The following is a 15,410-nucleotide window of genomic DNA, read 5'->3' as shown; positions in this document are numbered from 1 at the left end:
AGCTTACAGTCTATGAGGATGAGAGGGTGACACAAGAGATTACAGTATATGAGGATGAGGAGATGACACAAGAGCTTACAGTCTATGAGGATGAGGGGGTGACACAAGAGCTTACAGTCTATGAGGATGAGGGGGTGACACAAGAGCTTACAGTCTATGAGGATGAGGGGGTGACACAAGAGTTTACAGATTACTGCAGCAAACACTGACACCAATGTGATATATGGGACAGACATCGTGTAAGCCTTCTTATTCTACATGGCGTCATTGTTGTGGCTCGTGAATAAGATTTGTTCCAGAACAGTGAAATTCGCTGACACCACGTGACCTTCCATACACAATGATCTGCTTTATGCACATTGTACTGCATACTACAGCGCGAGGAGCTGTGCAGTCGTATGGCACGACACTGCGCATGCGCCCTTCCTCAAGCTGACGTCATCCAATCATTCATCTTCATGCAGGGGAAGCTGTTCCGGAGGGCGTGGTCATCATTCCAGCTACGTCACCGGAGACAACCGGGTGCCTGTTCCGGTTGTGGCTGTGGGATGGCTGTGCCCTGTAACTCTTTATCTGCCGCGTAGACGTGCGGACGGTATCCCGGGAGGAGGAGGAGGTAATAGACTTCTGCCTTACGGGGTAGGCGGGGACGCCGGCGGGCGTGGTTACGGGGGGGGCGTGGTTACGGGGGGGGCGGGGTTATTCTACGTTGTCGGGGCGGGGTTGGGCTGTTCCGCTGTCTGTAGTCGCTGGATGTCGGTATAGCGGGCGCTGTGCGGTGTGGCCGGGGATCAGGGCGCTCCGGGAGCCGGGTCACAAGTGTGTGCGGCCGCAGTGTACAGGTGAGCGGGCGCGGAGCCGCCGGTAATACCGGGGCATTGTCTGCTGTGTGAGCGGAGCCCAGAGCCAGGCCTGGGAGAGGGAGGCAGGAGTGAGCTCACACAAGCATATACACATACATAGTATACATACATACATACATACATACATATGTACACCTATTATTAGAAGGGCCTCCTCATTGCTGTGCTGTCTGGGATTCTCTGTACATTCATTATATACTGCAGGGGCCTCCTCACTGTTGTGCCCTGTATACACCTACTGTGTACATACATCAAAAATTGTATTATATATATGTATTATAGGTATGCAGCTTCTACAGCAGCGTTGATTATATACATACATTGTATAGTGTGCATATATACACCTACACTGTATTCAGTTATAGCTGCTTGTACACACACACACCATATACACTCTATATTTAATCTATATATCTTAAGTGTATATAGCTGTTATAGCAGTGCTTCCTGTATCCACACATCATATACTGTGCAGGGGCGTAACTACAGTGGTAGCAGCCATAGCAACCGCTATGGGGCCCTCAGTGTCAGGGGGCCCCAGTATCTGACCTGACACACTAAAGAGTGGAGGATGTGCATCATTCTATCCATATTATGCAGCTCATTGTACATCATAATATGTATATAACATATCTGTGATGTATATATGCTGCATCTGTGATGTGTATATGTTGTATGTGTATACAGTGTATGGCGTCTGCATATAATGTATGTGTGTATATATGCTGTGTGTTTGTAAATGTCACTGTATGTGTGTGTATATGCTCTATATGTTTAAATGTATCTATGTGTATAAATGTGTGATTGTAACATGCATGTGTGAGTATACAAATATGTATAATTTTAAAGTGGGAAGGGGGGGTCCCACGCCGAAGCCTGCTATGGGGCCCTGCCACTCCTAGTTAAGCCACTGATAATGTGTACATGTCTACTAGTGCATATACCTGTATATAGTGACCTCCGTATCCATTGCATTGTGGGAGGTGACAGTACGGACCCCCCTTATACACACAATACGACCCTCTGTATTTTTTATGAGCAGTAAATTGTTCTTTAGGTTTGTGACCTGTAGCCGGAAGTTAGAAAATGGACAATTTTAAATCGGTTTAGTTGTCTCTTAGGCCGTCATTAGGGTTTGTTTTTCCACGTCTTCCTCTGGGTGTAAGTGTTGGCAGTGCCATCTCCTATGAGTGCGGTTGGATAAGTCCCTGTCTGCACCACATGGGGCAAAGGCAAACAGTCGTCTGATTCCTGCGCCCATCAGTCTAGTTTCCACTAGTGAATAGATGTTTTTTTTTTAATTGGAAATGTATAATTAGGTTATGAATAATATTAAATAATGATGAATTCTCATTGTATCATTGTGATTTAAAGGGGGTTCCCTCATTTTAAAATTTATTGAATTGTCCATTTTGGGGCCTGGGAGGAAAAAAATGAAATAGAAAAGTTGGAGGAAACTTTAGATTTCCATTGGACAGGGAATTCATCTTCTATAAATGGCCGCCCCCTCCCTATTTTATTATTCCCTGGCACTCAAAGGGTCATTTTACATATTGATCACCTCCCCTTGTGATGTGTGATCAGACCACATAGACAGGGGGTGTTAACTTGTATGAAATCGCTGTTCTTTAGTATTCAGGTGGCAGCTTCTTGACTCCTTACCAAGGACAGCGCCTTTCATCGTACGGTGGCTGTGCTCTGTATTGCAGCTCACTTGTATGAAATACCTGTCAGTAGGCCCCATGATTAGATTAGTTCCTATTGTCTATAGGGCACGGGCATTGATGCGCCAAAGAGTTAACTAGCTCGTAGTTGAGTTTAGCATAATGGTGTATACATTACCATGACAGGATGTTGTAGGACTGTATCACAACAACAAAAATCTGGCATTGTTTACATAGTTTGCATTGTTATATGGATGTTATCTACACAATATAGACCAGCGTTGTATATGCTGCAGCCTTGTAATGGGGGGGGGGGGGGGGCTCGTCGTCCTCCTCATTTCTCATAGTCCTAGAGGAGAGGAGTATAAGATAGACTCCCCCAGAGGCAGGAAAGTGCTCACAGCATCAAATAGCTGAAATATCTCACACCACGGATCAGATTGTCATTAGATATTCATCATGTTCCGTTTTCTGTCATTCCTTATGCTGTGTCATATGATGATGTAACCACTGCTCTACTCATGGCCAGTTTTGGGGTCTGGGGTTGTTGGTGTACATACACAAATTCCCAATGATTTGGCCCTGAGTGTCCAGTAGCAAAAACGGCACCAGTTGGTCATTAATCCTGATGGGTCTGTGTTGACGCCCAATTTCGCACATTTGCTTTGGGGTTTATTCGGACAGTGCATGTTCCTTGGATGAAATCTGCAATAATGCACTTTATAATATTTGAAGGCAAAACTGTAGTGTTACTGTTACCCCAGCTCTTTCAGTTATCCTGGGGATAGGACTAAGGGCGTGTATGTGTCACATGGTGCGTTTTGGGTGCTTTGAAAACTCATCCGTTTTTGGATGTCTTCCTGCATTTAAATCTGTTTTCTTTCATTTCCGGAAGTGTAAGCAGCTATGTTAACATTTTCACAGCTGCTTACACGTTCCAGAAATGAAGAAAAATGGATTCAAACCAGCTAAACGCATGGTAAACATCCAAAGTGCATTTAAAAATGCACCGTGTGACCGAACCCTCAGTCTCCAATCAACCAGGCAACAAGGGCAATAGTAATACCCAGGTTTTTATTTCTTTCTTTCCGGGGGAGGTAAAAGAGGAATATTACATCACAGGATTGTAATAAAATGATAAATTATTATAGTGGAAAATTTTTATTGGTAGGAGACTTTCTAGGAAGCCCCTTTTAGCTTTAGATGTCTGGCACCTCCATGGCATGCACCAATGGCCAAGGAGGTACCACCCTGCTTGAGATATATACAGGGTGACAGCCCGCCCTCTGATTTCTGTTGCATAAAAGCCAGCACGGCCGCGTCACAATCCCCAGTTAAATACCCGTCACAGCCGCGCAAATCCCAAAAAGGTTGGAAAATCCGCCGAAAGTGCACCCGCGGACCCGTAGTAAATAAGCCCCATTGAGTTAACATTGTGTTCCCACGCAGGAAACGCAATGTCGTACATTCGAAATTCCACGTGTGAACACAGCCTCAGGAGTGCTGTGATCGTTAATGGTGAACTAATTTGCTTTATTTGAGATCTTCAAAATCTGGTTTTTAGGATTTGGCAGATGCAGTTAAAGAGGGTTTCCTATGTCAGACCTGTATATAGTATTGCCACAGAATAGGATATAAATGTTTGATAGATTTGCAGCTCTAGCTCTGAAGAGATAGGTGGGCTCACACTTATAAGATATTCATGGCATATCCCGGGATGGGTAATGAAAAGAATTATTTGAGTTATTAAACATGGACAAGCAGGGTGTTTAGGGGGGGATCTAACCAGAGGGAGCCCAAAAAGGGGTGCACCCATTGACTTTTATATCCATGCACTTAAAACAAACCTGTCATCAGGAATGTAATTTTTAGCTGGTTCCAATAGCCTCTGCCATGCTGATTTTTAAAATGCTTTTGTCAGCATTCTGAATTACTTCAGTACTTTATTAAACTTTATTTCACATTACCAGGCTCCATAGCAACAGCATGAGGAGAGTCCCTTGGGAGGGGGAAACTAGAGCTTGTGTGTTCCTGTGTCAGTCTCCTCTAGACTCATGCAGCTCCCTCCCCACTACCTGTCATGTGCATTGAGTAGGTGGGAGGGGTATAGTGTGGAGGAGAGGAAGAATGCACAAAGAGACAGACTACAGCTGCCCCTTGCCTGGACTCTACCTGCTATCAGGTAATGTGAATTACACTTATATAAAGTACTGAAATGATTTAGAATCCTGATGAAGGCATTTTTAAATTCCGAATAGCATAGGCTATTGGAACCTGTCACCAGCTAAAAATCACATTCATGGTAACGGGTTCCCTTTAAAATGAACTAGATCAAGAAGAAATGCCTGCTTCTATTTGTTTTGAAACTTTTGCTCTCTCAGCCTTATATTTTGCCAGAAATTGCCACATATCCTACAGAAAGTGAGGAAATTTAGCAATAATGTTATCTCTGGTTAACAGAATGCCCATATCAGTACAAATCATGGGTGGTGCAGGGTTTAAGATGGCAATCCTGAAGCTATTTCCCATCCAGTATATATCCATAGAAGCGCAGTGTGGAAGTAGTACAGTTGCAGATTTGTGGACAAGTTTCCATTCTCAGAAATTTTTCAAGGTTGGTGAGTCTGTAAGATATTATGGCTTAACCACTGACCTCTTAAATGGAAAACAAATCTATATAATCTTTTGGCATATGTTTATTACTTATCGAAAGAGTCGCTTGTGCCAAAGGATTCCTCCTTGTGCCTACAAACCCATTATGTGACCATGAAATGGTGGTCATGGATCCTAGAAGTACCTGATTCCAGTGTTCGTGCATGTGGTTATCTTTGTGTTCCCCACCGCTAAGGCCAGGGGTCATGTTTAGTTACTTCCTGTTAACTTTGATGCCGGTTAAACTGAGGCAACATAACAGGAAAGCATCGGCAAGGAGTCTACAAGAGTCTGGTAAGAGGGGCTTCATTTTTTTCCCTTTACTTGAAAGGGTTTTATGAAGGTGGAGCGCCCCTTTAAGTGAAACTCTGGTGCCTGTATTCTGTATTTTAGTTGCAGCAAAGTAGAAGCTAAGAACATTCCCCCAGGCGACATAATGGCTATTATCGGGGTAGTTGTTTAGTGGATCGGTTTCCTCTGCCGTCCCTCGCTGTTGTGAGAACTTTACTCCGGGTTGCACTGGGATTACACAGCTGTGAAGTGCTCCCAGTTGGCTCGCTCTTGGCAAACACAGCGAGCCATGTGAAATTCCGAGGAATGTAATAGCACGGAGCTGACAGGCCGTCCTTGAGCGCATCCTGGGCACGTATGTCCTGGGAACCTCTTTGTTTAACCCCTGTGACTGCCAAGCGCGTTAATGACCGGTTTGTACACAGTCTTAAGTTACGAGTTGTCACTTATACTCATTTGTTTGATAAGAAATTCTACCTACAAGCTAATTTTTATAACAATTTATGAAAAGCATCAATATCTACAAATTCCTCATGCGATTGTAATAGGCAATCTGATTATCACCCCCACATAACCTGATAAAATAAGTGAAGATAAAGTTCTATGTAATATACAGGATCCTAATTACTCTGCCTCCTACTCAACGATTGACAGATCTCTGTACATCAGTCTGTATACAGGAAGGTTGTCAGTCACTGTGTTTCGCTGTCGGTTACTGTGTGTGGGCGGGGCAATCGGGTTTTGCTGTCAGTTACTGTGTGGGCGGGGCAATCGGGTTTTGCTGTCAGTTACTGTGTGGGCGGGGCAATCCGGTTTTGCTGTCAGTTACTGTGTATGCGGGGTAATCGGGTTTCACTGTCGGTTACTGTGTGTAGGCGGGGTAATCGGGTTTCACTGTCGGTTACTGTGTGTTGGCCGGGTGATCGGGTTTGGCTAACAGTTACTGTGTGTGGGCAGAATAATCGGCTTTGGCTAACAGTTACTGTGTGTGGGCAGGGTAATCGGGTTTCGCTGTCGCTTACTGTGTGTGGGCGGGGTAATCGAGTATCGCTGTCGGTTACTGTGTGTAGGCGGGGTAATCGGGTTTCGCTGTCGGTTACTGTGTGTGGGCGGGGTAATTGGGTTTCGCTGTCGGTTACTGCGTGTGGGCGGGGTAATGGGGTTTCGCTGTCGGTTACTGCGTGTGGGCGGGGTAATGGGGTTTCGCTGTCGGTTACTGCGTGTGGGCGGGGTAATGGGGTTTCGCTGTCGGTTACTGCGTGTGGGCGGGGTAATGGGGTTTCGCTGTCGGTTACTGCGTGTGGGCGGGGTAATGGGGTTTCGCTGTCGGTTACTGCGTGTGGGCGGGGTAATGGGGTTTCGCTGTCGGTTACTGCGTGTGGGCGGGGTAATGGGGTTTCGCTGTCGGTTACTGCGTGTGGGCGGGGTAATGGGGTTTCGCTGTCGGTTACTGCGTGTGGGCGGGGTAATGGGGTTTCGCTGTCGGTTACTGCGTGTGGGCGGGGTAATGGGGTTTCGCTGTCGGTTACTGTGTGTGGGCGGGGTAATGGGATTTCGCTGTCGGTTACTGTGTGTGGGCGGGGTAATGGGGTTTCGCTGTCGGTTACTGCTTGTGGGCGGGGTAATGGGGTTTCGCTGTCGGTTACTGCTTGTGGGCGGTGTAATGGGGTTTCGCTGTCGGTTACTGTGTGTGGGCGGGGTAATGGGGTTTCGCTGTCGGTTACTGTGTGTGGGCGGGGTAATGGGGTTTCGCTGTCGGTTACTTTGTGTGGGCGGGATAATGGGGTTTCGCTGTCGGTTACTGCTTGTGGGCGGTGTAATGGGGTTTCGCTGTCGGTTACTGTGTGTGGGCGGGGTGATCGGTTTCGCTGTCGGTTACTGTGTGTGGTAATGGGGTTTCGCTGTCGGTTACTGCGTGTGGGCGGGGTAATGGGGTTTCGCTGTCGGTTACTGTGTGTGGGCGGGGTAATCAGGACTCTCACAGTCTCTTCTTGGAGTCCTGTTCGGATTTGCTCTTCTTTTGACTGCAAAATCCAGTTTCAGGATCTGGCATCAGCAGGATGGTCCATAGAGCCCTGTAATAACTACGTATACTAACCCATAGGCTCGGCTTTCATGGCTTTGCCGTATTTGAGGCCTTAAGTTGAGTCTAGTTAGTTGCTTTATGTGGACCAGCATTTTATTGTAGCTGCGGAGCGGGTGAGCGTTGGGCTATTACATGCCGGGGCCTCTTCTGCATCCTCCAGATGACTTTTGTCAGCATTATTTTTATTTTGGCTCCCAGGAGCTGTGTCCACTGGGGGTTGTAGGGCTTAATTTAATGGAAAAATCTTAAAGGCGCAGGGCATCATCGCCTGTCAGAATAAATAGATTTTCAGCAGATAACATCTGCTTTTCATTTCCCCCGGTGGTTGTCTTGTGACTGAGCGCTATACATGGTCAGTAATCGTGCTCTTCATGCTCCACCTCTTGTATATGTCATATCAAATCATTATTTATAGGAATTGCAGCATGCCGAAATTCCAGCTCGATGTGTGGACCTAGAGCGACCTATAAACTAGACGGGATGGTAAGTCGTTACGGGTTTCTGTTTTTCTTGATGGCACAGATAGTGCTGTTTACGCTTGGACAAAACTTATTAAAGTCAATGGGGCAGATTTACTTACCTGGCCCATTCGCGATCCAGCAGCGCGTTCTCTGAACAGGATTCGGGTCCGGACGGGATTTATGATGGCAGTTCCTCCGCCGTCCACCAGGTGGCGCTGCTGCGCTGAAATGCATCTGATCGCGCTGGAATACACCTTGCTGGACCAGTGAAGGTAAGCGCTTCCCATGCGACACATTTTCGGTTATTAAATGCGGCAGTTTTTCCGAATCCGTCGGGTTTTCGTTCGGCCACGCCCCCCCGATTTCCGTCGCGTGCATGCCAGCGCAGATGCGCCACAATCAGATCGCGTGCGCCAAAATCACAGGGCAATTCAGGTACAATCGGCGCAAATCGGAAATATTCGGGTAACACGTCGGGGAAAAAGCGAATCGGGCCCTTGGTAAATGACCCCCAATGAGGCCTATCAAAAGTGCTTGTGACAGCAGCCATGATACTAGTGTGAACCAAGTGTAGACTTTGTAACATTGTATGGTATGTACATTGGCCAAGGAGCTATTCTTTCCAGCTCCCACATGTACGTTCACGTTGGGCTGAGCAGAGGGTGCATGTGTTTTCAGTGGAGACGGGAGGAATCTGCCTTAACTTCCATGGATTAAAGTTATGGAGTATACGATTGCTACTGTATTACTATTGTTTGTGACAATGCTGATACAATAAAATTAGTTATGGAGTTTACTGAACTTAGAGAACCTGTAACCAGGGTCCCCACCCCCCCTACAAACCTTGCACAGTGAATTTTAGATGTCTATACATGTTCCACTGATGATCTATCCATGGGCTTAGAGCCACCAATCTTTCAAAAAAGACTTTTATTGATGCCCTCTGTTCCAGTTATGGAGGTGGGGAGCTGCTGAAGAGAATTCCTATGGGAGGGATGAGCAAGGTTTATTGATGTAGCCACAGATCTCTCGCCTGCTTCTCACTCCATCCTTAGGAGTTCTCTGCAGCCTTACAGAGAGTACTAGTTCCATACCAGCAGCATGGTGATGTCAGCGAGAGCAGTCAATCAGGAACAGGGAGGCAGGGCAGTGCAGGGAACAATGGATATACAGGACTCCTTTATATGATTGGACTCGCATCAGGTGAGTTGAATGTCAGTTTACAAACAGATTTTTTTTCTTAACTTTGCAGCCATGAAAATGAACCATTTAGGGATAAGGGTGATGCTTTTTAATCATAGTTGTTTTTTTTTTTTTTAATGAAGTATTTAATTCGGGTTGGTTTATTTAAATGGCAGGTTCTCTTTAAAGATTTCTGGCTCCCAGGCGACAACACAGGAAGTGAAGCTCACTGGATAACGGAAGTGATGTACTGTAGTCCGACTTATTCAGTGAAATGGGTCTAGCTGGTGGAGGGGAGAAAACATAAAGTATCGGTTCGATTACTGAAGATACCAAATTGAAAGGGGTTTCCAGTTCTAGAAAAATAAAGATATGGGGCTGTACAACTCTCACCCCTTTTATTTGAATGCAGTAGCCAGAGGTCCTGCAGGGGGGTACGCAGGTGTATAAGATTGTAGATTTCCTTTAAATAAAGTAGAAAACAATCAAAATAAATTATCATAAACCATAGATCCAGGCAATCTTCTTAGATTTGTTATCCATGCTCTCCACTTTTAAAGTTATGCTAAAGAGCTAATGAACTGCTCTTCTGGTGTTACCATAACCTCCTCTGTGCTGCAGATGCACAGGCTATTACACTGTGCAGGAGATTACATCAGGCAGAGGGAAAGAAGTAGTGAGGGAGCAGGAGGGAGGGTAAGACAGTGTAACAGCCTGTGAATCTATATCCTGTAGGGGCTCTGGCAACACTCCTCAGGAGCCCTAGGGCTTATTAGCCTAATCTTTTGAAGGATGTGGATAACAAATATAGTTAAAGAAGATTATACAGTCCTGATGCCTGGTGAGGTGTGTATCCCTGGTTTATCATGCTTGATGGTAGATTTCCTTTAACCACACTGAAGCAGCAATGTCTTAGCCGTCATCTTTAAGCATTGTAGAATGAAAAACTTTGTTACTTCCTTATATACATTACTTCCAAATCCTTCTTTTTTTCATGATCTCTACTTGCTATGAGCTAATAGATATTTGACATCTATTGGGCAAAAAAGTATTGTACATGTCGTACACCATATTTATGTGCTTTAGACTTTTTTTTTTTTTTTCTTCATTTTTTTATCCCTCTCTCAGCAGTTTTGAAAGAGGAAGAACTGAGGGATCATAAAATATTTCAGATTTATTGGACGCCCGTGCCCTTAAATATATGTGCATAGCACGCCAGCCAAAAAAGTGACGTAAGGATGAATAGAGTGGCCAAGGTTCCGTAAGCTGTGCCATATTTATTACCCGGCCTGTGTCTTTACGATAAATCTGGCTTCGCTTCTATCTCTTAAGTTTTATCTATGATTGCCGATGGTAGTGATAAATCTGCCCCATTGTTTGCATCCAGAGGTCGCTCTGTGTAGTGGCAGTGCTACGTTACTGTAGATTTCGTAGTGCTAGATAAGTGGGGTCCTGCAGGGCAGACCACCAACAATCTGTGACCTACCTATTCATGGTATTTGGTGGATGGGGGAGCTCATTGTTTGTTATCCCTGTTATCACTGGTCATGTGCATAGTTGGTACCTTGCAAACTTAGTCATAGTTATCATAGTATCATAGTCTGTACGGTTCAAAAAAATGTCCATCAAGTTCAACCAAAAAAAGGAAGGGATTGGATGAGGAAGAGCTTTTTGGGAAACAATTCTATATATATAACATAACCATCAATGTTATTTGGGTGTAAAAAAGCATCTAGACCCTTCTGGAAGCTCTCTGCTGTCCCTGCTGTGACCAGCGCCTGAGGCAGGCTATTCCACAGATTGACAGTTCTCATAGTAAAAAAGCCCTGTCGCCTCTGGTGATTAAACCTTGATTTCTCCAGACGGAGACAGCGCCCCCTCGTCTTTCGATTAACTTAGTGCAACCCCTTTTAAGACCTATTTGAAATCGCCTTGAAAAAGAATTGATTCTGATAAGAGGACATTGCTGATGCTGCACTTGCTTAATAAAGCAGGAATCTGGAATATTCTCGGTACACTCCTAGGGTTGTTTGTAGTGAATTCTGGAATGTCGCCATCGTTGCTGAGGCTTCCAATAATGAGGTTTCTGCTGAAGTCTCTTCCCCTCCATCAGGTGCCTCCTCTCTTCACATTGACACTATTTGCTTTAGCCATGCTTACACTGCAGACTAGCTAGCAGCTGACAGCGGAGGCAATTTAAAGGCCGGGCTGTAAGAAACCTCATGATAGGGTTAATAGATAACAGCATTGCCCTCCTCGGTTAGTGGTGGAATGTAATAATGAAATGGACCTGTATGTTTCGCCTCCCATCTCTCTGCTGCAATCCTCCTCTAGTTTGCTGTTGTGCCTGTACCTACAGAACCCCAACGCGTTTCGAAGTCATAAAGATTCCTTTATCAAGTGAAAGCGAGACTGCAGCGTGGGAGCTAAAGATGTGTCCCAGTAGATTATGTCTGGGGCGGTTTGGGCTGCCGCCCAAGGCTTCTAGAGTGGCCATGGCCACCAAAAACAACCACAGTGTGAGATACTGCCCTTTAGAGATGCTAGAGTGGGACCTCCAGCTATATGTTCCTGCTCTCAACACAGTTGTAAACAAGAGCCCGTTCAGCACCTCCAAAGGTCCTTATACTGCAGGTACAGAAAGCGGAAGGGACAAACTTCCAAGTCGCTTGATTCTAGTATTATATTTAGGAAGTAAATGCTATTTAAGCAATGTGGTTTGGTGGGGGCCCACAATTTTCATACAGCCATGGGCCTATTGTGGTGTTCAACTGCCCTTGGCCATGCCTACAGGTCATGTGCGGTATTGCAGTCCCACTCCGTTGCTGTGAATACATCCTTCCTTCTAGAGCTGCCAGTGAGAACTCATCTGATAAGACTCAGCTCAGTTTTTGCTGAAGACAAACAATGGTGACTCTCTGGTTGTGGTAGAAGTCTGTGAGATGATGTGTTTCCGGCCCATAATGATCTCCAGACTGGATGAAGTCAGCCGTCATACTGTGCTGGATGGCCACATGTCCACGAGGAGGAAACCTTCTTGTTTGTTCTCTGTTCATGGTTTTTCTTCTTCTGGGCGGATGAACCCCTGACTTCATGTGAACGCACCGCCTGCTGCATTTCCTGTCATTCCTACAGTAAAAGGGGTCGTCTCAGACCAAAACACAAAATCTCTTCTCCTTTGAAATTTGGTAAACCAATGTAATATTCCTTGCCGTCCCCTGTCCCCATTTATGATGAAGACCTGTCCACCAATTATGAAAAAGGGTAATTTAGACCTTGTTACCCGCTTATATATGCCAATATATCATTTTTGAAAAGCTCTGTGCATTGTATGCCACTTATGGTGACATGTCTCCCAGCGGATGGTATAGAAAGGTAGGGTAACACTTTCCCTAATTTAGTTTTTTATTATACTATGTGCAGTTGGTGGTGCACACCTTAGCTGTGAATTTACAAGTTAGACCAATTCCCATACTTATTTATAGCTCCATCATACACTGAAAACTACACTTTACTATAAGGCAGCTTTCCCAGGATTTTTTTATTTTTTTTTAACGCTCCATGTCTGGTGGATTTCCTCCCTATCATGTCAGTTCAGTCCAGTGATACAAAGTCTGGAAAATCTTGTCAGTACATGGAAATTTTTCTCGGACTCATTAGTGGGCATCTAGTCTAATTGCTACTTAAAGGGGTTGGCCACTTTACCCCATGTTTTTTTGTAACGTCTGTGGGGCAGGATATTGGGTAATTTACTCAAGTTACTCCGCTTTTTTGATATGTAAAGTGAAGCCTCCTGTCTTTTACCTCATCAGACAGATTCCTGTCCATAAAATGGCCGCAGATGGAAGGTCATGTGATTTCTGTCCATGAGCAATTGCCCTGCCAGGACCTTTTATAATGGTATTTATGAATATAAGATCAAGGTTCTGGCAGGGCGATTGTTCATGGGCAGATAGATATCACACAACCCTCCATCTACCGCCATTTTATGGACAGGAATGTCTGGATGATGAGGTAAGAGACAGGAGGCTTCACTTTACATTTGAAGAAAGCGGAGCAGAACTATTAATAGATATATATTGGTAAATTACCTAATATCCTGCCCCCAGCACTTACACACATTACAAAATGCATGAGGTAAAGTGGCCAACCCCTTTAAAGGGAATATAACGACCTGCTAACCATTCTGATCTGCTGTCTGGTGATATGGATGGAGCTGGAAGCAGAGGGCTGTGTATGTAGTAATGTAGCCCAAGGCTTCTCCGTGTCACACGTTTATACGGGATGATGGAGCTCTGCTCTTGTCACTTGATGCACACAAGATATTCCTGGGTAACAACCTCAGCACACTGTAGACCAGGGGTCTCAAACTCGCGGCCCGCGGGACAACATTTTGCGGCCCCCACCTGGAAAAGCACCGCCCGCCGTGTATTCACGGCGGCGGTCGGGTCGCGCTGCATGGAGAGGGCTCACGGGCTGAGCCCTCTCCATAGCCGGTAAGTCTTTGCTGCATATTGCAGCAAAGGCTTACCGGTAACACCCGCGATCGGTGCTAGCGCGGGTGCTTTCACAGCGATGGCTGCCGGCAAAGCTGCCGGCAGCCTCAAAAAGATAGCGGCGCATGGGCGCCGCCATCTTACCTGGGATCGCCGCTCCCCCGGGGGCAGCGATCCGTCTCCATGGTAGCCTCGGGTCTTCCGTAGACCCGAGGCTATTTCGTTTTAACCCCTTCATTACAATGTGCTGATAGCACATTGTAATGAATGAGGAGGAAAATCCCCATATACTGCCATACTGTAGTATGGCAATATATGATAGGATCGATCAGACAACCTAGGGTTAAAGTACCCTAGGGAGTCTGAAAAATAGTATAAATAAAAATAAAAAGTTTTTTAAAAAAAAATTATAATAAAAAAACATTAAATTTCAAATCACCCCCCTTTCCCTAGAACTGACATAAATATAAATAAACAGTAAAAATCATAAACACATCAGGTATCGACGCGTCCGAAAATGCCCGATCTATCAAACTATGATAACGTTTTTTACAATGCGTTTAACCCCGTTACGGAAAATAGCGCCCAAAGTCGAAAATGGCACTTTTTTGCCATTTTGAAAAATATAAAAAAAATCTATAAAAAGTGATCAAAAGGTCGTACAATCCTAAAAATGATATAATTGAAAATATTGTCATATTTCGCAAAAAATGACACCACCCACAGCTCCGTACACCAAAGTATAAAAAAGTTATTAGCGCCAGAAGTTGGCAAAATCAAAAAAATAATTTTTGTACAGGTTTTAATTTTTGTAAATGTATGAAAACATTATAAAACCTATACAAATTTGGTATCCCCTTAATCGTATCGACCCAAAGAATAAAGTAGACATGTCATTTGGGGCGCTCAGTGAAAGACGTAATATCCAAGCCCACAAGAAAATGGCGCAAATGCATTTTCATTGCATTTGGAATTTTTTTCCCGCTTCCGAGTACATGGCATGGAATATTTAATACCATCACTATGAAGTGCAATTTGTTACGCAGAAAACAAGCCGTCACACAGCTCTTTACGTGTAAAAATAAAAAAGTTATAGATTTTTGAAGGTGGGGAGTGAAAAATGGACATGAAAAAACAGTAAAGGGCCCGTAACCGGTTAATCCCCTTCCCTCCGGTACTTGAAAAAGATGAAGTCGCCGCTCTGAACGCACTTGGTGCAAGTCAGAGCGGCGACTTCATCTTCTTCGATGGGAGGGACACGGGGAGGCAAGTACCGGGGGGGAGGGGGGGATGGAGTGTCCCTGACTGGGCTCAGTGCGGTAGGAGCTTGGGACCCCTCGGTGCACAGGACGCGTTCATAGAGAAAACACGTCTCCCCGCTCGGGGCTTTCCTTGTGCTGGGAGACGCCATGACATTTGAATCTGAATAATGATATTTTGTAAGCGCATTTTGTGTGGAAAACTTGATGCGGCCCAGCCTTACCCAGAATCTACCTCCAGCGGCCCCCAGGTAAATTGAGTTTGAGACCCCTGCTGTAGACTGTAATTGGGGGCTGGGAATCCAGAATTTTTTCTTGTACCATGAAGTGGGTATTATTTTAGGGCTCTGAGTCCTTACCTAAGCTCCTGTGATGCATCGTACAAATTGCTAAAAAAAAGGTTTTTCTTGCCCAAATTACCCCTTTTTTGTACATCTTGTCATCTTTGACCCATGC

The 15,410-nt window shown here is 45.1% G+C and overlaps 1 protein-coding gene across 3 annotated transcripts in view; it reads left to right on the top strand.

Annotated features, from left to right (window-relative positions):
• Window positions 1–465: 465 nt before the first annotated feature.
• Window positions 466–15,410, top strand: part of NCK1 (NCK adaptor protein 1) — a 67,250-nt gene continuing 52,305 nt past the window's right edge. For 2 of the 3 annotated variants that reach the window (XM_072143457.1, XM_072143459.1), the window contains exon 1: window positions 695–842. The gene's annotated coding sequence lies outside the window, so the exon portion shown is untranslated. Of the gene's footprint in view, window positions 617–694; window positions 843–15,410 lie in introns of those variants that run through there. The other variant, XM_072143458.1, reaches the window with a different exon arrangement.

This window comes from Engystomops pustulosus, chromosome 3 (assembly GCF_040894005.1).
Source record: "Engystomops pustulosus chromosome 3, aEngPut4.maternal, whole genome shotgun sequence".
In the NCBI taxonomy this organism is placed as follows: Eukaryota; Metazoa; Chordata; class Amphibia; order Anura; family Leptodactylidae; genus Engystomops; species Engystomops pustulosus.
The sequence above is the reverse complement of the archived record's forward strand: the minus strand, read 5'-3'. Positions and strand labels throughout refer to the sequence as shown.